The 27,616-nt window shown below is 41.3% G+C and overlaps 1 protein-coding gene across 7 annotated transcripts in view; it reads right to left on the bottom strand.

The window, feature by feature from the left end:
- Positions 1-26,189, bottom strand: part of SLC16A12 (solute carrier family 16 member 12) — a 185,119-nt gene extending 158,930 nt beyond the window's left edge. For 3 of the 7 annotated variants that reach the window (XM_074339409.2, XM_088791969.1, XM_019739039.3), the window contains exon 1: positions 10,444-10,583. The gene's annotated coding sequence lies outside the window, so the exon portion shown is untranslated. Of the gene's footprint in view, positions 1-10,209; positions 10,348-10,443; positions 10,584-26,018 lie in introns of those variants that run through there. The other 4 variants (XM_088791967.1, XM_088791965.1, XM_088791966.1 and 1 more) reach the window with 4 other exon arrangements.
- Between the last annotated feature and the right edge of the window lie 1,427 nt (positions 26,190-27,616).

Below are 27,616 nucleotides of genomic sequence, written 5' to 3'. Positions count from 1 at the left end.
CTTACTACCCTTTCTAACTTTCTACCACCAATTACTTTCTTCCCTTCACAAACCCAGTCTTTTCAGGACCAGCCTACACTGATAATCTCCTCGTTCCTTTTCTCATTCCCACCTCAATGGAATGGAATTTGCCTCCTGCCTCCCTTACACATGGCTCCAGCTGTTTTTGACATTATCACCAATGACTCCTAATTGCCAGTGGTAGCTCTGCCAACCCTAATGAACTGATGTCTCTAGCATTTGGCACTGTTGACCTCTCTCTCATTATGCTTTCCTCCCAAAATTTCCACAACAGGAATCTCTCCTGTTTATTCTTCTTCACCACAGACCTGTACTTCTCACTTTTCTAGATCCTTCTTCTGACCGCTCATTATGTTGTGTCACTTATTCATTCATTCAACAAACGTACTGAACACTTACCATATGTCAGGTACTTTAAAGCTTTGGGACCAGGTAAGCAGAGTCCGCTGAAACAACCCCAGGGCACTATTTACAGTGAGATGCAACTACTCAGAAATATTAATGGTGCTTTCTGAAGTTGTGCAATGGCATAACTATACATAAGACTAGTCTGTGTCCTTATAGTTGGTGTAGTGAAAAAGATCAACACATAACTAGCCAATTAGAGTAGCAGAAGAAAGGTACAATCACAAAGGTGTGCTCTGGGTGTAACAGGAACACAATTTTTTGACCCATCTCACCCTTCACCCTTCACACACTCCCCAGGTAATTATATCCAGCCATGTGATTTCAACTGAGGCCATTAGCCAATGATGCCCAAATTTTGTATTGCTTGCACAGATTATCAAATTTTTGTCCAAACATCTCTACCACGTGCCCTATAGGGCACCAAGCACCAGGAATATAAATGCAAATAAAGCAGAAGCCTTACCATGAGGCATTAACCCTATTTCCCATCTGTACCATTTCAACAGAAGCCTAGTTCACCACACGCTTGGACCTGTCTTGAAGCCCCATTCAGAATTATCTGTTTGAAACACAAGCTAATTTTATCACCCACCCCTACTCCTGCCCAGCTCCTCTGTTTAAAAGCCTTCAAGGACCATTCTTAGCAGCCAAAGCAAAATCAAAACTCCTTGTACCTTAGTGTGACACACAAGACCCTAAATCATCAAGCTCCTGCTTGCTCTCCGGGCACCCAGCCCCCTGCACACCAGCCACACCAAGCCACCCTGAGGAACTGAGCCGTTCCTCCAACCCACAGCGCACTTTCTCACCACAGCACATTTGCACCTATTGCTCCTGCTGCCTAGAATGGCCTTCCTTGGATGGTTCACCTCATGACTTTCTGTGATTCTTCAATGGTTTGACCAACCGAGAGCATGGAGTCTTCCAGCTCTGAACTCGCACGGAAGACGGTCACTTGTGGAACTCACCACAATGCCGTGATTGTCTGTTGTGATGCCAGGGGTGATGCTGAGGCTTAGCTCCCGGCAGGTGAACGCAGGATACGGTGAGGCCAAAAAGCAACAACAACGGAGCCGTGGATGGGGGGTTCATACCACTATATTCTCACTGGCAGCCCTACGAGACACAGGAAATAGGATCCACGACACCCACGCATACTAACATAGCCACAGCAGTTACAAACAAAACAATAGTGGCTAATGGCTAACTGGTCACAGCTGATGGCCAGTTAGTTACATGAGTGTTTGCATGTGTGGGTTATATAACTGAGCTAGCACCTTTCCATGTGACACCGAAAGCCTGGAAACTGCTCTCCTGGCCGTTTCAACATCTGTCCACACACCTGTCTCCCCTGGGGAACTGTACGCCTTTGACCCAGAGCCCTGTACTCTCTGTGGACCTTCAGCGCCCACCACCTGTCCGGCACATGCTGGCTGCTCAGCCTGATGCAGACGTTAATGCACGGAGTTCATTTAACATTGTTTAATCACAATATTTTTTATGAGAGACTTTAGAGGTAATTAATTCTATTTCACCGATTCAAATGTCTCTTCCAGCTTAAAACTAATAAAATGATATATATGTATATATATATATATACATATATATATACACACACACATATATATATATACATATATATATTTTTTTTTAACTCCACTGAAACTTTATCTTAACATAGCCTGTATGTGCAGCCAATTAGGTATACTATCATGTGAGAATTTATAAAGGAAGCAGAATGTGCCAGGACGATTCTGAGGTGCCAATTTTGGTGCATCAGCTACTCAATGTCATTTGGAATTTGAGGTAGACCTGCATCTCTAATAAAATTAGAATATATGGTTGCTTATATTTTATCTTCTTTGAATGTGGAAGACAGTCAAAGAAGTCAACCTAAAGAAGTAAAAAGAAGAGAAAAATGGGGCTTAATTTTTGATATAATGACCAGTCCTTTTATTATTGGAATGCCCAATTAAGAAAAACATTTTTGACAGTATCTTATTTATAAGCATTTATTTATTTATTACCCAGGTACTTTATTTATTACCCAGACTTTTTCTGAGAGTGTTTATGAGTTTCTAAGTTAAGATAATACCCTGCTGCCTGGTAAGCCTTGGAACTTAATTTGCCAAACAGCTGGCCAGCACTGAGGGCAGGGTCTGTGTCAATGAAACAAAACGAAGCTTCAGACTCATATGCAATGGGACTTACCCATGGGTCTCCTTGGAACCACACCTAGAATCTAGCAGTCACTGCTCTAATTCCAAAAGAGAGAATGAAGACATTGGGGAAACGTCTGAATCTTAAAAGTCAAGGAAACACAATACTTCTTAACAAATCGTCTTATGCCAAAAATACCACAATGGCTGTCTGCACTCCCAAATCCACTAGCTAAACTCTCCAATGTATCTTCTCATTGTGTCTCAATAGCCATGCAGAAGGAGCCCTATAGTTTTGTGCAGGCTGCAGGGTTTTCAAAGAAAAAGAAAACTTCCTTGGTTGGTTTCCATGGCCTGTGCTTGGATACTACCGAGCTATACACACACACATACACTCATGCTCCAACCCTTTTGACAGCTATGCACACACATATGTGGGGAAATAGCAAATTAGAATATAAAAAAGAAAATGTCATTGACCAATGTGCATCGGATTAATGTGAGCACAGAAGAGGGCACCTGGCCCTTAGCTCTTCCTTAGGATTTTATCTTTGACCCATCTCACATCTCTCTAGAAACACTCGCCTTGGGTACTTACACACACACACACACACACACACACACACACACACACACACACACGACTTAAACCGAGTCTCTATGCTGACAGCTCCCAAGCTATATTTCTTGCCCAGAATAACTAACTGCTCATTTGGCTCTCTTTCCCTAGAAGCATGGAGGATATAAAGTTAATGACACCAAAGTCTTCCCTTGCTTTTTCAACACAGATGCAGAAGAGTAGCTTAAAACAATTAGGAGCTACCAAAACTACAGGAAACAAATTTGGCAGGGAAAGGGAAGCAGACACTCAGAAACCTAGTGGCCTAGTCATTTACAAATTTGTTTTTGCCGAGAAATCCTTTGTTCAAATAAAATCTTACTTAGAAACCCGAAATGTGAAACCAAGGATAGCACACCTGCTCAGTTGCAGAAACGACAACCAAAAGGAACCCTAAGCAGGACGCTGGACATCTCCCCACACACATTGTCCCCAGGCTCCACACCAGCCCCTGAGACTCCGTGAAACTCCCTGAAATCTACAAAATACAGTTCAAAAATTATTGGTCAAGATCCATGAAGGTGCTGTTTTTAATATAAGAATCAACAGTTAAAGCACAAGTTGGGAAAGCTAACTGGTAATAGTGGGAGAGAATTTCCATGAGTATGAAAAGTAAGAACAAAATGTCTTTAAAAATAGTGAGTTAGATCAGTGTTTTCCCTATGCCAATCACCTCACCACAGTTTCTCAAAGACAGTAGATCCCAATGACAAGGGAAAATGTAAAATTAGTCAGAATTTGTTTAAGTCCTATAAGGCCAGGTATTAACTGCTATCTTTCCTATATCATATCTTTCTTATATAAAAGTCCTATATTTCCAAAATCTCTTTTGATTCAATTAAGTTTAAAAAATTATCCAGAGGCAAATTTGAGCATTAGGATTTACAACTCAACCAGTTAAGGAAACTCATAATAAACAAGAACACATCTATTAAGTATTACACAGAAAACAGATCATTGGAGAGGAAAAGATCAAATTATTGTCCTCTAGAAATATACTTTATGACACCACAATCACCAAAAACATGGTCAATTGATTGGTTGGTTGACTGTAATGGTACCAATTTGGTTGGTTTGGTTATTTCGACATTTTATAGACAAAAGCTCAGTGAATCTGAAAAAAGAGGGAAAAAAATTAGTGAAAATTCATCCCACCATCGGGAAAGCCTCCCATATACTGAGTGGATACTGTATAGAGAAATTGCACAAAAAGAAAAACAAGTATTATGTTTAATTTTTTTCATATGTTAAGAAAATACCATAACAACCATTTGTTTCAATAAAATCTGTTCTGAAAAAGCATAAAATTATTAAGTATTATATAAACCAGTGGTTTGCAGCCCCACCTGCACATGAGATTCACCAGGGGAGATTTAAAAACCACTGATGACCTGCCATACCCTAGACCTACTGAATCAGAACTTTTGAGGGTGGGTCCTTGGCACCACTGTTTTTTTCCTTCTTCAGGTGACTCTAATGATGGATCACTCAGTTGTCAATCACCAACCTGGACAAACCACTTCTTTTTGATAGCAGTGATGCCTTTGAGTTTGGGCTCCCCCAATTCGTGACTAGTTAATAATGATGGGTAAGGTTGCTTTTTGCTACCTTGTTTCCCTGAAAATAAGACCTAGCTGGACCATCAGCTCTAACGCATCTTTTGGAGCAAAAATTAATATAAGACCCAGTATTATATTATATTATATTATATTATATTAACTATATGACCCGGTCTTATATTATATTAAAATAAAACCGGGTCTTATATTAATTTTTGCTCCAACAGACACATTACAGCTGATGGTCCGGCTAGGTCTTATTTTTGGGGAAACACGGTAATTGCCTGGTTGACCCATATCTAACTGAAGAAACAGCACTCTATTCTCCCTCAAAGCAGATATGACTTTGCTGTGGTGTGGGTTTGCAGGTTGTTTTTTTTTTGTTTTGTTTTGTGATTCCTTCATGGGCTATGAGTTCAGTTATTTCGAAATTGCAGGTTCAAAGGCCTGAAATTGGTATTTCAAGAAATACAACTGCTTTCAGTAGATAAATATGAGCTCACTCCCATGGAAAGTATTCCTTCAAAAGTAGTAGAATTACAAAATACTCAATTATTACCCAAAATACCCAGTAACCCAATTCCAGTTGGTTCCCCAAATAAGAAATTGCAACCTTAATCTGAAATATGTTAGATAAACCTGAAAATGGTTAAGTTTGCTCAGAAATATTTTTAAAAAGTATAAAGTCAACAAATTTTTAAGTACTTTATGTTGCTAATTTGTTTTACACACATGAACCAGGGAGCCATAAGACAGTGTGGAGAGGAAAGGGTTGTGCTTTTTATGGTGATTTGGAACTTGAAAACTAGATTCAGGTCTCCTCCATAATCTTAAGTGATTAACATTACAGCCATAAGAGAGGCTCATAAACATGGAATATCTCTCTCCAGATGCAGAGAAATGAGCTATTTTCAAGAAACATTGGGTACTCTAAGAAATTGAAACATTAAAAGCTCTGGTTACTGAAGCAATCAGAAGTCAGTAAAAAGTCAAAAAGTTGATACATCATATTTCAAACATTTTATTTCAACTTTAGTCACATAAAGTAAAATCATTCATGAACCTTTGGTTCTCAGATCGTGATTAGAGTTCTGTGGTGCCTTTCTTGGGTAAACCACTCCCAGATTTTCTGCTTCCACTTTTAAAAGCACTTATAACTTAAAGGCACTTGGAAAAAAATTTGAGTGCAAAATCTTTCTAGATTTTTTTACTATAGTTTTCTAATCTTTTACAGCTGTATATTCCACACCTAAGGAGTATTAGCTTATTTGTTGATGTTGCTTTTTCGAAAAATCTTTACATTCTTTTTTTTTGATTGAGATAAAATTCACTATTTTAATCATTTTAAAGGGTACATACAATTCAGTAGTTTTTAGTACATTCATAATGTTGTAAAACCATCACCACTATCTAATTCTAGAACATAGCCTTCACCCGAAAAAGAAACCCTGTACCTATTATCCGTCACTCTCAGTTCTCCCCACATCCATACCCTGACAACCACTAATCTACTTTTTATCTCTATGGATTTGCTTATTCTCTATGTCTTTGCTTATTGTGGACATTTCATATAAGTGGAATCATACAATATGTGTTTTGTGTGTGTATGTGTGTCTGGTTTCTCTCATTTAATATAACATTTTCATGGTTCATCCATGTGTCGATATTGTTTTTTAACATGGTTTACTTTTATGGCCCTATATGGCAATCAACTTAGTTTTCACAGAAATAACATTCTTAATTTGCCATTCACATTTATGTAGTTTTTAATTAAATCGCAAAATTACAATAGTAAGTACTGGAATAAACAGGTCTATGATCACACACCACCGTAAGCATGCACCTCAGTGATAAAAGCAAAGTTTCTTATGATAACAATTATTTAGCACAGGCGTCTCTGTGCTCTGAGCAACAACCAGTACATATTTCAGAGGGAAAGGAAAGGGTTGGTTAACCCAATGAGTTGTTTTAGTGCTGGCCATTACCCAGAGCGAAGGGTTATGCTTGCAGAGGGTATAGGGGCAGTAACCCAATATAACGTCAACTGGTCCCCACAAGAAAACCTTCTATACGTCTTCAAAAAGAAGCAAGGATGTGTACTCATAAAGATATGTATACCCTTCTGCCTCTATAAAAGCTTTACCATCCTATCTGTCTTTCAAGGAACAGCTCAAATGTGTCATCTACAAAGTCTTCCCTAAGCCTTGACTCTTCATAGTACCTACTACACGCTCTCTCTCCTTCCTTTTAATTTCCAAAGGACTTATCTGTTTTATGGTGTTATAAATAGTACTATAGCTAGCCACACAATGTCTTTTCTTACATACCAGGCTGTTAGCTGATTCTGAGGCAGTTTCTGTGCCCTTATATCACCTACTGCCATCCGCACACGAAAAGAAGTGCTCAGAGCACAATCATTACACAAATATTTAAGGAGTAGAAGTTCCATAAATATTTATTAAGTAATGAATGAGCATATTAACTAAATAACTAATGAATGGTGTGTAATGTCTTACCTGGCTACAATAGCTTACGCCATTCATCAATGTGCAGCAAAAGAAGGGGCAGGGGGGATCTGACAGGGCAGAGTAGTAGGTAAATGAAGAAAATCAACTACTCTGGGTGCCCAGCAGCCATCAGAAATCTTGAGTTTCCTCCAAGGGTTTGACAGTAATCACTTTCAAATAGGACACTGTTAGATAATGACACTTCCTGATGTCCTTTGATGTAAAACAAATTAAAAACAGAGAGAAAAATCTTTGTACTCAAAATCTCCCAACGTCTTCAAGTGTGGATTTGTTTTTTTCTCAATTAAATTATCATACTACTTTAATGGCTGAGGTTTTTTAGATATACTGGAAAGGTACGCATAAGAAAATAACTTCCAAATCGGCAATTTTAAAAAGCAAAGCAATTGGTTAACTAAGGAATGCATAAACAACCCCAAAAGCTGCACTGAATACTGTTGTTGTTTTTTTTTTGGCTGTATACGACTGAAAAACTGCCAAGTTCATTTTGATAAGCCATTGTTAAAAACAATAAACATGCCTGAGCTTGCAAACCATGCCATTTGAAGAAAAAGCAATTGAGAGAATTAGAAAATGCTTAAAACTGCAAAGTCCGATTAAAAAGAAAAACTTCTGTGGAAACGGGTTTATCAATAAGTCACCACACTGTACCTACCGCTTATTAATATGGAGGGAATGGAGGGCAAAATATAAAGTGAGACAAAATAAAAGAAGAACAACATCTTCATAAATAAATAAAAAGCTACATCTTACAAACTAATTACGGTCTGCAACACTAACATGGGGGCACTAACACGATGGAGAAAATTAATCTTCCTGTGCTTCATTAAGTTTAATGTCACCACAGTGATGGCCCTGCACTAAAGGAAATAAAATTGCAGGGACTCTGAATACACATACATAAATAACCAAATGTAGGAATTTCTATTCTTGTATAGTAGAATGTCAGTTCATAAAAGTCAAAATAACTTCATCAGAAATTGTTTTCAGTAATTTTAAAATTAGCAGATTCATGGGATTGGAAGGAAGATAATTTGGAATACTTAATGTCTGTTTCCGTATGTAGGCAAAACTGGAATTCTCTTCTACCTGCCAAACAAAATCTTGGAAAATTTCTAATGAAGGAATTGTAACTTGAGGACCAAAGTTCTTTGTTTTGATCATTGACATATCCCAAATGCCCAGAAAGCACCAGGCACCAGGCAATAGACACTCAATAAATATCTGTTCAATTGAACTAAATTGAAAAACATGAAAAATGTGCAATGCAATGCTAAAATGCTAAATAAGTCTGCTTAAAATTCCTTTCTCAGCTTGGTTACAGGTCATGGTGTTAATCACAACACACAAATGGTCCTCATACAAGCCACTTTTCTCAAGTCAGCTCCACAGCCATAAATCACATCTTTGCCTAACCAATCACCACCATAGGGGGCAGAGAAGCAGACCGAGAGATGGGGGTAAATTTAGTCCATCTGTTCTGATTACCATTCTTCTGGAAGTTTACCTGGGATGTATCATAATATTCATTTTCATATAAGAATGTAAATGTTATTTAAAATGAAAGGTTTCTTTACTTTAATTGTGCTACAAAGGCGGTTTGACTAAATCAACCTCTCATCTATTTCAGAATCCCATCAATTTAAAAAATATATAAATAAAAATATGAGGAAAATGATATGATTAGTTGATTCTAGTCATATCATTTTTGTTCAAAATGCCTGTTAGCAATATGCTTTGAAAACTGAACTAAGTGGGAAGGAGAAGGCCGGCATTCTCATGTTGGTTCCATCACCAATTAACACTATGAGCTTTGCCAATCCTTGTCAACCAGAATCTGAGCTTCCTGGACTGTAAGGTGAAGGGTTTGAACAGATGATCTCTAAAATCTTTTTCCAATTTCCAAGATCCTGTGATTATAAGTGATCAAATCTGGTCACTTAACTCCTACTCTTTATTTCCATTCTTTATTTCTTCAACAGACAGGATGGACACCTTGGGGGTAGAGGGTAGATATCATTAGCCTAGTTTGGCATGACATTTATTGGGGCAGAGGCTAAACTACGCAGAGGCAGGTGATGATTTTAAAAGCTAGTGATCTCAGATACCTGTGGAGAACCTATGTTTCTAAATTTGCAGGACTGAACACTTTCCTCCTGGGTAAAGCTGGCTGTGCCACCAGTGCCCAGCTCTCAGCAAATAAACAGGTAGGAAGAACTAATTAGAGTCCCTTCAGAATGGAAGGCTTTAACCAGTGTGCTTGCTGGCAGGTCTCATCTGACTCAACATTAAAAAAAAAAAAAAAAAAAAAAAAGTTGTAAGAGTTTCATAATGCTGAATTGTTAAAACGGCAGGCTAACCAAATACCGGTAGCCCCAGGACGTAAATCTGCTTCAAAATTTCCTTGCCAACACTTTTCCCTGAGTCCGAACTACAGGTATCCCTGCATTTCTTCCAGGACAAGACGCAACTGAGAAGTGCAGTTCAGTCACTTGACGGCTTGAAGGCTGGTGTGTTTTTATTACACCACACACGAGAAATGAATATTATTACTACCTGAGGCAGCGGGGAATTAAACAACAACAACAACAACAACAACGCTGAAAACGATCTAGAAGAAAGGCGGTCTCTATTGCACGGAGAAGTCTGCGTTTGGAAACAACAGGAGATGGAGATCAACGTCGCTCCCTCTCCAGCCACCTGCCCAGAAACTGCTGGAGCGCAGGCCCAAAACCAACAAGGCAAGTGGGCACATGGCTCTCCCTTGACCCAGCAGACGCTCCGAAGGACCCGGGTTGGGGTGGCGGGCTCCCGGCGCGTTGCTGGGCGCTGGGGCAGAGGGGGAGCCAACCAAGCACCTTCTGCCAATTCCACGAAACCCAGCCCTAGAGCCCCGCGAAGGATGCCTGGGTCACCTGAGCCACCGCGCCCTCCACAGCCAAGCCGGGGAGCTGGGAGAGAGTAAGCCAACGGGGTTCTCTGGCTCACATGCTGGGGATCCCGGAGTCTCAGTCGCCCGCAGGGACCGCGCCCGAGGCACCTCGCGGGGCCAGGCTTCAGTGCTCCGAAGCCGCCCGCAGCGCGCAGACCCCCGTTCCGCCTGACCCCGGGCCACGCCGGGCCCCAGCCCGGCCCTGCCGCGTCCTCACCTCGCGTCGACCGCTGCAGCCCAGGTGGCAGTGCGCGGACATGCCCCCGGGGCGCACCCACTGTGCCGCGTCTCTGCGCAGTGGCCCCTTCCCGGGACCCAAGCGCCGCGGTCCGCGCTTCCGAGGGGCGGGGAGTGGACGACGGGGCGGAGGCTCTGGCGGAGCTGGGCCGGGGGGCGAGCGGGCAGCGCTGGGGAAGGAGAGAGCGGCGGGGAAAACCTCAGTGCTCAGCACCCCCAGCTCAGCCGTGGACTTTCTGCCGGGAGAGCCAGCGGGATTTATCCCTGGGATGCGCTTTACGTGCCGCGACTTGGCGAGGGGTGAGGGGCGCGGGGGAGGAGGGACGCTTCGCGGTTATGTAATGGATGGGCCACCGGTGTCCCAAGCCAGCTCGCTCGAGGACTGCCCGACCCTCCCCGGGGAACACCTCAGCAAGCAGAGGGGCCCGCTGTTCCCCAAAAGAACTTTCCCCTGCAGGGTCAAAGAGCAAGATCTCGAAAAAGAACGCAGACTCCGGTACAGTGTATGTGACAGGGATCTGGATTCTGCCGGAAACTGAGGCCCCAGTGTTAGTTCAACGCGTTGTCTCTTGGAGTTAGATGGACCTGGATTCAACTCTCCTGAGTGACCTCAGACAACTTCTAAGTCTCTGAGCCTCACTTTCTACACCAGTAAAATGAGAGTACCGGTAGTAATAGTGTTCACTTCATGTGGTTGCTGAGAGGACACAAATGAATGAGGTTCAGGGGCCGGGTACCTAACGCGCCCCCAGTAAATGTTACTGTCTCTGTGCTAAGGTTGGCTCAGCTCCCCCAACTTCGCCTTAAAGGGGGCTGTCTCAGCGGCCTGAAGAAGGAGCTGCCTGAGTCTGCCACGAGGTAGTGCTCCTCAGGCAGGTTGCAGGCTCATCTTTCTGTAAATGTCTCTCCCTTGCAGAAGTGAGTTCTCAAGTTCTCGGAACTCACAAGGTCTGGGTCCAACCTCTTGGGGTCATCCTTGCTACTCAACAACATCGTCATAATCTGGGAGCTTGCTAGAAATGCAAAATCTCAGGACCAATCTCAGAGCCTGTAAATCGTCATTTGTATTTTAACAAGAATCCATAGGTGATGTAGTGGCTTGTACATCTAAGTTTCAAAATAAGTGCAACTTTCTGGAAAATTTGAGAAGAGGCGTAGAAAGTTACTGAGCAGTGGCCACACAATATCTTAGGATATATATTTTTTAACAGACTAGTACAATCATTCCTCATTTGATCCTATGGCTATTTTGTCTCTTCCCCTTCTGTTTCCTGCTCTTTATACTGTATTTTTCCGAAAATAAGACCTGCTCTTATATTAATTTTTGCCCCAAAAGACGCATTATGGCTTATGTTCAGGGGATCTCATTCTGAAAAATCATGCTAGGGCTTATTTTCCAGTTAGGTCTTATTTTCGGGAAAACACCGTAAATCTGTATTTAAGTCCTATTTTGCACTTGCAAAAAACTCTGGGTTACATTTAACTAATGATTAGTGAATCTATGTCTGAAACACACCAAAAAATTAGCAAATACAGCTTGTAAAAGAATTCATTAGCATTGAAAATGAACTTCTAAGTGTAGGGGCAGGGTTGAGCCCTGAGCTCTCATCTGTGAAGGTCTTTAGGTTAAAGACTTAAATACTTTTACAGCTCAGAAAAATACTCCTCTTAGTTAAACATTACTTTGGGTGGCAAATAAGCCCCATTCTCCACTTAAACAACATAGGACAATCAGTCTTTTTAAAAGTTTTGGAGAATAGAAAGAAACCTCACAGGCTTCCTTCCATCTAAGTCACCACTTATAGGGACTTTAGCAAAGCTCAAAGCAAATACTTTGTTTATCTCATTAAATGCTGTATGTTCAGGTTTGGTGTTTGTTTGTTTTTGATTCCTAGAATGTTCAGATATTGTTTGCCTGACTCTATCTCTGGCAGACTGACTCATTTTTTTTGACATTTAATATTATTTTATATTAATTTCAGATGTACAGCATAGTAGTTAGACATTTATATAATTTATGAAGTGATCCCTCTGACTAGTACCCACCTGGCAGTATACATAGTTATTACTGTATTATTGATTATATTCCCTATGCTTTACATCCCAATGACTACTGTGTAAACAACCAATTTGTACTTCTTAAGCCCTTCCTCTTTTTCTCCCATCCCCAACCGCCCTCCCATCTGACAACCATCAAAATATTCTCTGTATCTATGAGTTTGTTTCTGTTTTATTTGTTTATTTTGTTCTTTAGATTCCACTTATAAGTAAAATCATATGACATTTGGCTTTCACTGTCTGACTTATTACACTCAGCACAGTACCCGTTAGATCCATGTTGTTGCAGATGGCAAGATTTCATTCTTTTTTATGACTGAGTAATATTCCATTGTATATATGTACCACCTCTTTTTTATCCATTCATCCACTCCGGGACATCCCGTTTTCCTTCATATGTTTGTTTCCTTCATTATTGTAAATAATGCTGCAATGGACATATGGATGAGCATGTCCCCTTGAAGTAGTATTTTGGGTTTCTTCAGATAAGTACCCAGAAGTGGGATTACTAGGTCTTTCTTTGTCTCTTGTTACAGTCTTTGTTTTAAAATCTATTTTGTCTGGTATAAGTACTGCTACCACAGCTTTGTTTGTTTGTTTTCATTTTCATGAAATATCTTTTCCATCCCTTTACTTTCAGTTTGTGTGTCTTTTGATCTCAAGTGAGTCTCTTGCAGACAGCATATGTAAGGGTCTTTTTTCTTATCCATTCAGGCCTCTATCTTTTGATTGGAGCATTTATTCTATTTAGATTGAAAATAATTGTTGATAGGTATGTAGATATTGCCATTTTATTATTCATATATTTTTTTTTTCCATCTCAAAGAAGTAACTCTAAGATTCCTTGCAATACTATTTTGAAAGTAATGAATTCCTTTAGCTTTTCCTTGTCTGGAAGCTCTTTATTTGTTCTTTGATTCTAAATGATAGCTTTGCTGGATAGAGTAATCTTGGTTGTAGATTCTTCCTTTTACATCACTTTGAATATTTCCTGCCAATCCCTTCTGGCCTGTTGAGAAATCAGCTGACAGTCGTATGGTATCTCACTTATAGGTAACTAACTGCTTTTCTCTTGCTGCTTTTAAAATTCTTTCTTTGTCTTTAACCTTTGCCATTTTAATTATGATGTGTCTTGGTGTTGGCCTCTTTGGGTTCATCTTGTTTGAGACTCTCTGCGCTTCCTGGGCTTGTATATCTATTTCCTTCACCAGGTTAGGGAAGTTTTCCATCATTATTTCTTCAAATACGTTTTCAATTCCTTGCTTTCTCTCTTCTCCTTCTGATACTCCTATGATGCGAATGTTGGTACACTTAATGTTGTCCCAGAGACCCCTTAAACTATCCTTATTTTTTTTGATGCCTTTTTCTTTTTGCTGCTCGATTAGGTGTTTTCTGCTACCTTATCTTCTAAATTACTGATTTGAGACTTTGCTTCATCTAATCAATTGTTGATTCCCTGTAATGTATTCTTCATTTCCGTTCTTGTATTCTTTATTTCTGACTGGTTCTTTTTTATGTTTTCTATCTCCATTTTTATGTTTCCTATCTGTTTGTTGAAGTTTTCTGAGATCATTGAGCGTCCTTATAACCAGTGTTTGGAGCTCTGCATCTGGTAGATTGCTTGTCTCCAATTTGTTTAGTTTTTTTTCCCCCCGCAGCTTTGTTCTGTCCTTTTGTTTGGGACATGTTTCTTTATTTCCCCATTTCAGCTTCTTCCCTATGTTTGTTTCTCTGTATTAGGTAGTGCTGCTATGTCTCCCAGTCTTAGTGGAGTGGCCTTTTGTAGTAGGTGTGCTGTGGGGCTCAGTGGCTCATTCTTCCTTGTCACCTGAGCTGCACATTCCAGATGTGTTCCTTGTGCCCTCCTCCTGTAGTTTTGCCTTGGTTGCTATTTGCACATCAAGAGAAGTGATTGATCCTTGGATTCATTGGTTGTGAGGACTGGCTGTGACTACAGAGGAGGAGCTGTGGTGTAGGGGCTGTCCCTACAGAGCAGGATCTGTGTCAGCAGGGCTCTGGTGCCTGTCCAATCCACCCCTTGGGTGTGTGGGCCTTGGAAGTGGCTAGGTGGTGCTCCAGCTCATTTTGAAGCTGGCCACTGGTCACACCAGCCCCAGGGCCACCTGGGAGGGGATCCATTGCAGGTCAAGTTCAGCCACAGCCCATGCCCCATCTGGAGCCACCCTGAAAGAACCACAAAGCAATCTGCAGATGGCCGCTGACTGTGCTGTGTTTGGAAGTGCAAAGCCACAAACCAAAGCTGGCTGCTGCTAGTTCTGAGCTTAGGGCTGCTCAGCCAGAGGTACAGGACACACTCAAGACAGATGCTGCTTGTCTGGGTTCTGTGAACTTTTCAGTGACCTTTGGACAGTCTGCAGCATGAGTCAAGGCCGGTGGTTTCTATGAAAAAGCCACAGGAAGCAGCCTGTGTGGGCCTGAAAGTTGGGAGGGGTGGGGTCTCAGAGTCACCAGGGCATGGCAAACGCTCAGCATTAGCCAGCTTGATGGAGACTCAGATATTGTGTGTGCACACAGGAAAGGGGGAGGGCTCAACAAAGAAACAGCACCTTCCACCACCTTCTGTCTGGACACCTCAGTTCCCCCAACCCTTCCTCTGTCACCTGTCACCTCTCCAGCTGCTGCCCCAGTGCTAGAGCTCAGAGCCAGTGATTCCATTGGTGGGTAAGTCTGTGCGCCGTGCACCGTCCCGTTAAGAGGAGCGCCTGGGAGTGCAGCCACTCTCCGGCTCACTCAGCCACAATCCCTGCTAGGTTTCACAGCCAGAAATTACGGGCACTTCTCTCCCTGGCACTGGAACCCTGGGCTGGGGACGGGCTGAGATCCCTCGCTCCTCCAGGGGGCACCTCCACAGCCGAGATATCCCTCCCAACTTTGAATGGTCACACGCTGGTGTGGGACTAGCCCGTTCCCCGTTTCTACCCCTCCTACCAGTCTCGAGGTGGCTTCTTCTGCACGTCCTTAAGTGTAGGCCTTCAGTTCAGCAAGATTTCAGGTGATTCTCAATGAAAGTTGTTTTGTTAATTTAGTTGTAATTTTGATGTGGTCGTGAGAGAAGGTTAACACAGCGTTTACCTACTCCGCCTTCCTGACCGGAACTCTTCGATGCTCATCTTTTGAGAGATGAGTAATTGTGGTTGTTGGTAATGAAAAGGATGCTCATGCTGACAGGTCAGACCTGGTAGGACAGGTTACGTCCATCTGCCGACCCTTTGGGGTTTCCTCTGAAGGCTCTTGAACAAGCTGATGCCACAGGTGTGGGCAGTATAGAGGTGGAGGAGGGGAAGATGGAAAGAGGAAAGGAAACTCCTTCCTCCAAGGCCTGAGGGTTGGAGGAGCTTGAAAGGGGAGGAGAAAGCACTTCTGTTTGCCCGAGGAGGGAGGAGAAAAAAAACGCAGCATTTTTCCTAAACAGCACTAACCAACAGAATTTTCTGCAAATGGAAATGTTCTCTATTTGTGCTGCCATCTGAAACATCTATGATCTGTGGCTATTTACATTTTAATTAAAATTCAGGGGTTTTTGTGTGTGTGTTTGTTTTTTAGTGCCAGTCTGTTGCTCTAACCACATTTTCAGTGCTCCATACCAATATGTGGCTGGTAGCTAGCATACTGGACAGTATGTAAAACATTTCCTTTATCACAGAAAGTTCTACTGGACAGTGGTGCTTAGAGACCAGGGTTTTGGTGAATGAGCCCAGATAGTGCAGTTTTTCAAATCATATGCAGAACCTTACCTATCCTGAGGCAGGTAGAAGAACTGATCATTAAACCTAGGTCGTTGAGTCTTTGTGAGAGTCAAAATGGGATAATCCATAGAAAGTGCTGAATGCAAGGCCCTACACAGAGTATTAGGCTGGTGCAAAAGTAATTACAGTCTAAAAGGTTAAAAATAATTGCAAAAACTGCAATTACTTTTGCACCAACCTAATAAATACACAAAAAATTCTTAACCAGTATGTATTAGCATTAGTAGTCATTTTACATTTTAAAAAAGTTGGGAGGACATGGTACTACAGTTATATCGTTATTAGTTAAAGAAACTTACGCTTATGTGGTCAGCTGCTCTGGTACCTCCACTACCATGTATATCTGCGCTCTAACCTCCTCCCCTCACCTTTTCCTCCCCACACAGAGCTAGCACTACCTGTACTGTTCTGGCCTGGAGGCACAGCATACTTGGTCAAATCCCTACCATTTGTATCCAGTAAATAACAAGCGTGTTAACTAAAATCACATTGCACCATGGTTCAGGGGAATCAATTTTCAGATGTGATTCTCAGAAGCATGACACCTTTGGGTACATCCATTATGGAAGGAATTGTTTGTTCCTGTTATTTGGTCAAACAAGGATGTGTGGACTCAGCAGAGAGAAATGAGAACATTGGTTCCAGATAAGTAATATTTAGGGTGTCCATATCAGACTGGAAGCTACCAGAAGGTTGGGGGTTGGGCACAGAAACTTAAGGCTTTTGCCTAAATAGAATGTGAAAGTTTATTTTTATGACTAATAAAGATTCTAAGGATAAGTACAAACAGCACAATAAAAGAGGCAAGTATTTTATGCTGTCAGATATACAAATTAAGGCAATACATGGAATGGAAAATAGTGAAATTCTTCCCTGCACACCAAGAAGCATAGATTTCTGAATAACCTTTTTCTTAAACTCCTGTTCTTCTGACTTTTGAAATATGATCACATCCTGTGGGCACCTTTCAGATCCCACTTTCGTAATTGTCTTCCTTGGTCCTTTTTCATCACTTCATTTCTTTTCTTACGAACATTTTTGTAGAATGCAGCCACTGTTTCTCTGTTCTCCTTTCTCATCCCATATCCTGATCCCATTTGTCATGAATGGGATCTTGATCACATTGTCATGAATGTGGCTAGCGCCTGCCTGTCAGAAGCAGTGCATTTCTCTCTGAACTCCAATTCTTATCACCCCCGTTGCATATTGTCAATTAAATTCTCCCCACCCTGTTACTTCAAATGTTAACCTATCAGGAACTAAAGTTATCATTATAATCTGCTCTTAGCTCCCCCAAATCTTTCCAGTTTCTCCTCTCTGACATCACTGCCTTGGTCTCTGGTGCTAAAATTCTCTCATTTAATATGACTTGAAGCCATGCAATCATTTTAACCCATTTTCTTTTTCATGGAGTTATGGTATAACTGAAAGGCATTGAATTTGGAATTCGAAAACCTACATATAACTCCCACTTCGGCCACTTGTTAGCAGTTAAGAGCTTACAAAATTTCTTAACCCTCCTAAGTCTTGAGTTTCTCATCTATAAAATAAGGTCAATAGTACCATTCAAAAAATACAGTTTGAGCAGCTACTTATCCCAGCTTCTAATTCAGTTGACTCTCTTCCTCCACACTAATGACATTTTGGACCTGATAAGTCTTTGTTGTGGGGCTGCCCTGTGCAGAATATTTAGCAGCATCCCTAGTCTTTACCCATTCGTTGCCTGTAGTAATCCTCCTAGTCATGAAACCACAATTGTTTTCAGATGTTACGAAATGTCTCCACATCTTGCTAGCTGGGTGATCTTGGGCAAGTTACATTAACGACTCAAAACTTAAGTTTCTTCTTTTGTGAAATGAGTATAATAACACCTTCCTGTTAGGACCATTGTGAAGGTTAAATGAGACATATACTTTTGAAATACCTAGCACAATAGCTGACACATAGTAAGCACTTAATAAATGTTAGTAGAATTAGTTACAATAGTCCAGATATGGAAACCTAAGTGTCCATTGACAGATAAATGAATAAAGAAACTGACATACCCTTTCTTGATCCCATTGGAACAACATATAGGCTCCACTGATTTTAATAATGTTGGGTTTCATTGCCCAGTTAATTTCAAAATCTTTCAAATTATTGTTCAAACTTTTATGTCATTTTTTTCTGAAGTATGTGTTTCGTTTTACCATTTTGTTTCTCCAAATTAAGTTTAAGTAAAATTATGTAATTTTCATAATGTTAAGAGCTGATGTATACCACCTTCCCTTCTCTGAAGAGCTGGAGGGAGAGTTGTAAGGAATTTATTGAGTTCCTGTGATGTCCTGAGTCTGTATTTTATTCAATTCTCACAATACCTATTTTCCAGTTGAGGGGAAAGTAGCACAGCATGGTTAAATTGCCCAATATTGTGTAACTATAAAACAGTGCTGGCATATGAAACAAGATCTATCTAACTCTGGGGTAGATTGATTACAAAAACAGCTGGGATCCTCTCTACCTCTGTTTTCATATCCCTTGCAATGTGAATTTGTAGCTCCTCCCATTAACAACCACTTGTCTATTTCCCACCCCTTGAATCAGGGCTAGTCCAGTGATTGTTTTAGCCAGTGGAAAAGGAATAATGGTGGGGCCAATTCTGAGTCTTAAGGAGCCATGTCCCCATCTGGCTCTCACTCAGAACCCTCCATCACCCTGAGAACAAGCCTGGGGTGCCTGCTGCAAGATGACAGAACATGTGGGGCTGAGCTCAGGCAGATCCGTCACCCCAGGCAAGGCCCCAGACACCAGAAGAGCCAAGCCAACGTCAGTAAAGCTGGCTACTGTCCCACCGCAGGCTTCAGGTGCACAAGTGAGCCCACTGAGACCAGCTCAGATCAGAACTGACCAGCCCACCTACACACTCACACACAAAAATAAAGGTGTGCTGTTGTAGCCATTGAGGTGTTGTGGTTGTTTGTCATGTGGCATTATTTAAGCTAGAGGTAACTAGTATAAACTCACAATATCTGCAGATTTTATATATACCTTGTAATAATATAAACGTTTTTGCAAACGTATCTATCACAAGTCTTTCCACCCCCCCCCCAGTTTTTACCATGCTATTATGTTCTTTTCAATTACTCAAGAGAAAAAAAAAACATGTTGTGAGCAAGATATTAGAAGAGAAATTATTTGTGTTTAATGGGCCAATTTAATGAGCAACTAAATTGCAAACTGAACTACACTGCGAGGCTCTCCTTTATTTCTAGCATCAGACAAATTCAATGCAAACAAATCAACCAGTATTTTTGAGTGTCTAGTCTGTATAGGAACTAGGTACAGTACAACTGTGTTTTAAGACATGGCTCCTGTCTTCGAGGAATTTACAGTGTAATTGAAATATAAGTAGCCATGCAAATAAGAGTAATTGAATAACAATAAAAGATTTCAAGAACACCTTCACCACAACCTTATGTTTCAAAAAGACAATGTGCATGATTATTTTGATGAAGGAAGTCAACACTTGCTAGGAGAATCCAGAGGGGAAACAAGATGCTAAGTGAAGGTTGACTTTCCGGGGGGGCTGAAATGCCTTCTTGGAACATTTCAATAAGCAGGTGGGAAGACTCTCTCTTGGTAGGTGAACCTACAGATAATAATATTAGCAGCGGGAAAGTGCAAGGTGTATTTGGCAGTGAGTAAATAAGTCGTTTTGATGAGAACAGAGAAAATCAATAGGACAAAGTGACTGATTAGATATGGAGTGGAAGAGACATGAGTAGCATGTGTGTCTCCAGCCAGGAGGATGGTGATCATTAACAGAGAAAAAAGTTAAGAGGTAGCAGCTAGTGAACTCTTCAATATTAGACACGTGGAGCTCCAGGTGGGTGTGAAACACCCCGCAGGCTGTTGGAAATTCAGGTGAGGGGCCAAGGAGGAAGATCAAAGTTAGAGATATGGCTTGAAAATCTTCAGTGCAAGAGAGCTGAGATGAAACCAGAGCAGAATGGCAGACTGGAGCTCGGTGAATGCCCGCAATGTCTAGTAAAAGAGATAAGAAAGATGCAGAGTTGCATATAAGATGCAGTACCATATAAGTCACATAAGTGTGTGCAATGCAGGGACTCAGCTCCTGCTCCCCGCACAAGAACAGGATATGGTGAGGCCAAAAAGGAACATCAGCGGAGCCTTGGATAGAGGGTTCATACCACTATATTCTCGATGGGGGCTGGTCGAGACACAAAAGCAAACATCCACTAGTACCCCAACAGGGGGGTCTTCCTGCACCCCAGTCTGGCTGGTGGCTGGGTGAAACACAGGAAGTGGGATCCACACGATCCGCAGTCTACCATCCGTGCTTGCTAACTGCAATCCATGCTTGCTAGCTCAGCCATGGTAGTTATATCAGTGGCCAATGGTTAACCAGTAACAGCTGATGGCCACTCAGCCACAGCTGACGGTCATCTAATACCCGAGCCAGCACCGTTCCACGTGAGGCCGAGAGCCTGGAAACTGCTCTCTGGGACTGTGTCCCCACAGTGTGATAACCATTCAGAGAAGGGAGAGAGGTGTACGTGAGCGGAGCAGAAACATTCTCTTTCAAGAGAAGATTGATGATAATGAGCAGGACGTGCTCAAAGCAGGACCAGATGGCTTCTGTAAGTCACTTGAAGGGATGCATGGTTCTGGCTGGACAGCTCACCTGCTAATAATAGAAACACAGTGGAGACTGATTACACTTATTTGGAAAAAAAAAAATCAGCCAGCTTTGGAGCTGATTTACCCTTTTTATTTGATGATCTTCTTAATAGCTTAATTTAGCAAGCTTCCGCTTACCTTTATTCATTTTGATAAAGTCAGAAAGGGCAAGTTGAAGAAAATATTTGATGAGGGTAAAGCCAACTCACGTAAATAAAGCATCAGGGTATATGAACAATGGCCAGATCCCCTTTTACTTTCAATGCCGTAAGTACATCTTCAGTGTTACACAAATCACACATACAGGGCACTATTGTCTCTGCTTCTTTCAGCAGAGACACGTATTTGCACACTCATATTAATTAGTTCTCATGGTCATAGATGATGTCATGATAACATCATTAAGAAAGTACAGTTCATCCCAACCATTGGAAGAACCACTCAAAGAGTTTCTAGCAATATAAATAATAGCCATCAGTTATATTTTATTTCAATAGAATGTGAAAAATAGAAAAGCACAAAGTAAAAAAAAAAAAAAAATCTACCTTGTTTTTCTATTTTTAAAAAAGTTTATAAAATAAGCCATAAGTCTTTAGTTACCAGACACATCCACATTAACCACTCTGGTCTATATCTACTCCAAGGGCTGTGCTCCAGGAACACTACACATAGCAGCCAGTATTTTAACGAGCTTTTCAAGTGTCTCAGCACCCTGAAATTTGAGAACCATCACCTAGGTATTCTAGGGAGACCCAAGGACAGTTGGAAAGGGGGAACGCGCCCCAGTAGACAGGACTCAGCCCTCTGCTTTTTCTTTTCTCCCTCTTTAAATAGAGAAGCTCTACGTTATGGTTTTATGATATTGGGTTCCCATCCATTATGTTTATCAAGCTAGAAATCTGGGAGTGATGCCTTACCTCCCACATCAATCCACCAGCAAGTCCTGTCAATCATCTTATCAAACTATATCTCAAAACCTGCCTGCCTTTTTTCCATCTGTACTGCCAACACCCTAATGCAGTCCACCATCTTCTCTTGCCTACTCCTGCAATATCCTAAGCGATCTCTTTGTTTCTGCTCTTAGCCCCCTCCAGTCCATTCTCATTAGAACACCAAGAAGGATTTTTCCAAAACTTAAATTATATCACATTGTCTTACAACTTAAAACCTTTCTATGATTTCCAAAGCACAAAAATGAAATCTGGGCTCCTCTGATCATGACCCATAAGTGTCACACCCCTGCCTGTCTCTACACCATCTTGTGCCACACTTCCCCTGTGTCAATGTAATTCTAACCACACTGTTTTATTTAGTTTAGTTTAGTTTAGTTTTCTCAGCACCAAGCCTAGGAGACCCAGGCCTTTGCATTCACACTTCTTTTTGCAAAGAACTCAGTTTAAAGGTCACCTCCCCAGAGGTCTTTCAAGACTATTCTATTCAAACTCAATTTCCCTCTCCATTATTCTCCACCTTAGCACTTTATTTCCTTCTGTCATGCTGGATGTCATGCAGGGTCTCTGGTCCCGCTCCCCACATAAGAACACAGGATATGGTGAGGCCAAAATGGAACACCCACGGAGCCATAGATAGGGGAGTCATACCACTATAGTCTCGCTGGCGGCTGGGTTGGAGACACAGGAAGCAGAAGCCACACTATCCGCAACCTGCCATCCACTTGTCTCTGCCAACCAACCTCACTTGCTTCTTCAATCTGGTCTTACTAGCTCAGCCACCATCTTCTTGCTAGGCCCCATTTGCTGCTAGCGTAGCCACGGCAGTTATATTAGTGACCAATGGCTCACTGGTTACAGCTGACGGCCAACTAGCCACAATTGCTGGCCATCCAATCACAGTTGATGGCCATATACTACCCGAGTGAGCACCTTTCCAGGTGAGGGCGAGAGCCTGGAGACTGCACTCCTGGCTCTGTCCCCACACCTTCATAATAACATGTATTGCAATTTGAATTTTTTGTTTGCTTTCATTTGTTGGGCTCTAAACTAAAAGCTCGACGAGGAAAGGAACCACGTCCATCGAGTTCTCCATTGTGTCTCTGGTACCTAGTGTGGTGCCTGGCATACATTAGGGACTTGATTATTGGATAAATGAATGAAATAATCCAATGTCATCAACGTGTAGAAGCCCTTGATACAGATAATTTAGAAATTTTAATTTTGGGTGGGGTAGGAATGAGCATTCTGAAATTAAATTCCATTCCAGACTTACATTGGTGACGGGTGATCTAAAACTCCCAAGCCTGTTTCCTTCTAACACAGTGGGGCTAGATCACATGGTGTTGGGAAACTTCTAGGAAGCTAACAGGTTGTTTTGTCCCTTTTCAGGAGGGATTTATTGATATTCATCTGTAGGTACAAAGCTACCACAGTCAGCAATAAGAATTTGAGCTCTTTGGGGGAGAATGTCAATTGATTATACAGCATTCATAATTAATACTTATTGTGATTATATTAAAACCATTTTAATTTCATACCATCTCATTTTAGAATTATAGTCTGTTGCCCAAGAACATTGTGACAATCTGTTTTGGAGTTAGGCATCATCTGGAGAGGGTCTAGAGCAGTATTACTGAATTAGATTTGGCAGCTCACCAACTATGGACAACAGTACATTGTATTTCCCATCACTAATGGCAGGACGTGTGAGAGGACAGAGCAGTATCACCCTCGAAGGGGTGGAAGTGGGTGCAGATGATGAGACCTAACTCTAATTATTTTTTTTAAAAAGTCAAACCAGTCCCTTCAATTGCTTCTGATGCTTCAATTCCAGCTAAGCCAACTCAGCCCAACTGAAAAACAGATATTCAGGGCCTTCTGAGTGCCAGGAACTAAGCAGGCAATATGTCTGAACAATTTAGACACTCACTCTGCCCTAACACAGACAGTGAATGGGAGGTGAAGAAGACAGTAAAATCAGCACTTGGCTCTCCTCTCGAATGCCAGTGTGACAAAAGAATTAGCCATGTGTAGTCAATAACCAAAGACATAGCACTCTCTTGAATGGTGCCAAAATATTTTTCATCTCCAGTTCCATGAAATGACCGTTAGGTACATTTGAAATGACCCCAGAATTTAAAGCCCCAGCTGCCTTCACTTGAAAGGATTTTACTATTTACATCATCCCCTCATTCATTTGAGCCCCTTGACCATACCCACATGTTTATTGTGTTTTCCTGAGCCATTTTTTCTTAATTTAATAGTAAAATCCATATGCGCTTCCCTTATTAGATTTATGGAATAATAGAATGCCTGACTTGCCCAGAATTTCTTGATATGCTCCCCTGCAGTTGTTTTCTAATACACTGTGGTGCTCATAGTTACTCACATTTGATAGCACCATCATGGTGCCTATTTGTAATGCATGGCAGCCAGAGTAGGGCATCTTTTGTTTTCTCATTTGTCCCTCTGCAATAATTATCCTTCTCCACATTAGGTACTACTTTCATTGTTAGTACAAATCACACTCTTTTAAATCATCTCAGCATCCACATTGCCAAGTAGCACTGCTCATTTTAAGCCTAACATTTAAAATTGACACTAGTGGCCTCACTAGTTGTCAAACATTTCCTCCACTTTTTTCCAACTATTTCGTGATTGCATGGAAAGAATACGGATGACGGGGCAATGTTGGGTAAGTCATTAACTTCTTTGAGTCTGTTATTTCATCTGTAAAATTAGAGGAGTGAATTGAGTTAGAGATTAAGCTACCGGACAAAAAGGCCAATTTAGCTCTCAGATAAGCTTGGATTGGCCCTCACAACGTTTTTTAAATTCTCGTTCATTGGCAACCTTCTAAAATTAGGAGATTTCCCAGGAAACTCCAGATTTCTGGCTTTTTTTGAAAAATCAAAATTTGAATTCCCTTGAAAAATCTGGACTCAGAGACTCCCAGCGTTAGTCTCACATTCTTCTCAAATTCACAAATGACAAGGGAGAAAAAAAAATGCCAAGGGAGGAAGGTACCACTAACCACTTCATTCTCTTCTGATAGGAGCTGAAGATTATTCTGCCCCCATGTTCCGTTCCAGGTGAAATCCAACAGGAGACTTAGAAGAACCAAAGTTATAAAAGGAAGTGCTCTTAATGGCCTAGAAAATTCTTTGAGAAAAGAGGAAAACAGCCATCTCACCTTTGGTCTCTGTTCATGTTGTGATCTTGCATTGTTCAATATTTATCACAGTTTGGGTTTAACAGGTTGGTTTTTTAAAATAATTAGGAGAGATGGGGTAGAGGACAAGGGGATTTATCTTGCCCCCTCACCCTTCCCAGTTCTCTGAATCCACTTTTCCTTGAGCAGTTCTTTCTGTTTGGTGACTTAAGAGATGGCATATTTGGATTGAGGAAAGTGGATCTTATTTTGGGGTTGTAAAATAAGAGAGAAGAAAATTCTATCTGAGCTGATTGGGAGCGAATGGTCTTTAACTTGGACACCTGCTCTCTACTTAATGTCAGTCCCCACCTGGCCCATTTTAGGTATTTAGATTTATCTGTCTGGCCCTTTTGGTCATCTGAGTTTCCTTTAGCTATCTCTAAGTCCCCTTCCATCTTAATACATCTAAACATTTCTAAAATATTTCAAGTGTGTTGAGCCTCTGCCAGCAAGTATGTCCTTCCTTTCCTCCCCGACTGAATATCACCAGTCTACACACGAAGATACAAACCTTATGTGTCTTCCATTAAATCCTCAGCACCCACAAAAATTCCTGGCACCTAAGAGGCACTCAGTAACTATTTTTGGAATGAAGTATTCAGGTAAGCAATTACCTTTGGAAAGGGTCCATGATGATTAAAGAGCAAATGAGTGTTTAAGAGAGCACCTTAGTTATAAGATCATTATACTTTGTTACTCAGTAGAGAGGGATAACCAGCTTACAGTGCTGTGGTTTGAATATTTTGTTATTTAAACTCCCCATTAACATATCCTGGATACAAATACAGTCAGGTTTTCAGATTTCATTTTTATTTTTACAGGCTAGCTATGCGAGGTCTGACAATTAAGTTTGCGAACTCACCCAAGAGAGAGTGCTACATACCTCATTGCTGAATATCACTATGGTCACCTTCAAAGTACTCCCCTTGGGAAGCTGTGCACTGATGCCAACACCTAGTTCACCCTTCAAAGCAATTTTGGAACTCTTTTTCTGGAATGGCCATCAGAGCTGTCGCTGTATTATCCTTGATGTCCTGAATGTCATCAAAATGTTCTCCTTTCAATATTTCCTTTATTTTCAGGTAAAGAAACACGTCATGGGGGTTCAGATCAGGACAGTAGGGAGGGTGTTCCAATACAATTATTTGTTTACTGGCTAAAAATTCCCTCACACAGTGCCGTGTGAGCTGGTACATTGTTGTGATGCAAGAGCCATCAATTGGCAAAAAGTTCGGATCGTGTAACTTTTTCACGCAACCTTTTCAGCACTTCCAAATAGTAAACTTGGTTAACTGTTTGTCCAGTTGGTACGAATTCATAATGAATAATCCCTCTGATATCAAAAAAAGTTAACCACAAGCTCATGAACTTAATTGTCAGACCTCGTATATTTCTGGCAAGAGTGAAGCAAAAACAGTAAGCCTAAGTCTTAAAGGAATAAAGAACTTGCTTCTTGGCGAAGAGTAGACTTCATGCATTTTCTGAAAATCAAGTTTCTGAATGGAGCCAGGGTGGGGCTAGGTGGCAGAACACTACCCCCTTGTGTTCACTGTTGGAACTTGCATCACCTTTCTTTGCCAACTGTCAGTCAACCCACACGTGCCCCCCCCCCTCCCCGCGCCCGCACCACAGCTAGGCACTAGGGAGCATCACTGAGCAAAACACACACAGCTCCTGAGATCTCGTGACAAATATGCTCATCAATGATTGAATCATTCGAATACAAACGGAATTTCAAACTGCACTAAATTTTTTGGAGGAAAGCATGTGGTGCTTTGAGAAGGATTCAGCTTTATTCTCTGCCTCCCAAGATAATCAGCATAACATAGATCGATTTATTGTGAATCCTAAATGCCCAGGCAGTATACTAAGCATTTCTTATGTATTATCTCCTTTAATCCTCTCAAAAACTATAGGCAGGTAATGTGTAGATAAATAATTTGTGTAGATAAATAATAGCTAGTAAGTGGTAGGACTAAGATATTTAATGTTTAACTCCCCTCTTGTTTACTGACTGAAAGAGAAGGTCAACAACCCAAGATACTATAACAGTGTTTCTTAAATAAGAGGAAGTGTGAACCCTTTAAAGGAATCAAAAAAGTTCTCACAGATTTATTTCCCCATCATCACATCCAGGGTCAACTTGTAAAAGTAAAAGGGGCAACACAGTAGACCCAACAAACTCAATGGGCCACATTGCAGGTCACAAGCTCAGTGACCAAAAGTAACCTCACGGGAGGACCTGATCATAAATTCCTAACTGGGCAGGTCAGGGTGGGTAGTCACGTCCCAGGCCTACAGCTTCCATAGCAAAGGTCGGTCTCTACCATAAGTGAGCCCTGTCTATTATTCTTATGCATACGGGATAACAAAACCTTTGAAATGTCAAAGTAATTTTTATTTCCAGACCCCTCAGGGGCACAACCCCTGGCATCAAAGCACAAGACCATTGTGCTCTGTTATCATGTAAATGTTAATTGT

The sequence above is a fragment of the Rhinolophus sinicus genome, chromosome 15 (assembly GCF_057876585.1).
Source record: "Rhinolophus sinicus isolate RSI-liver-muscle chromosome 15, RSI-T2T, whole genome shotgun sequence".
Classification (NCBI taxonomy): domain Eukaryota; kingdom Metazoa; phylum Chordata; class Mammalia; order Chiroptera; family Rhinolophidae; genus Rhinolophus; species Rhinolophus sinicus.
This window is presented reverse-complemented; position numbering and strand designations above follow the sequence as displayed.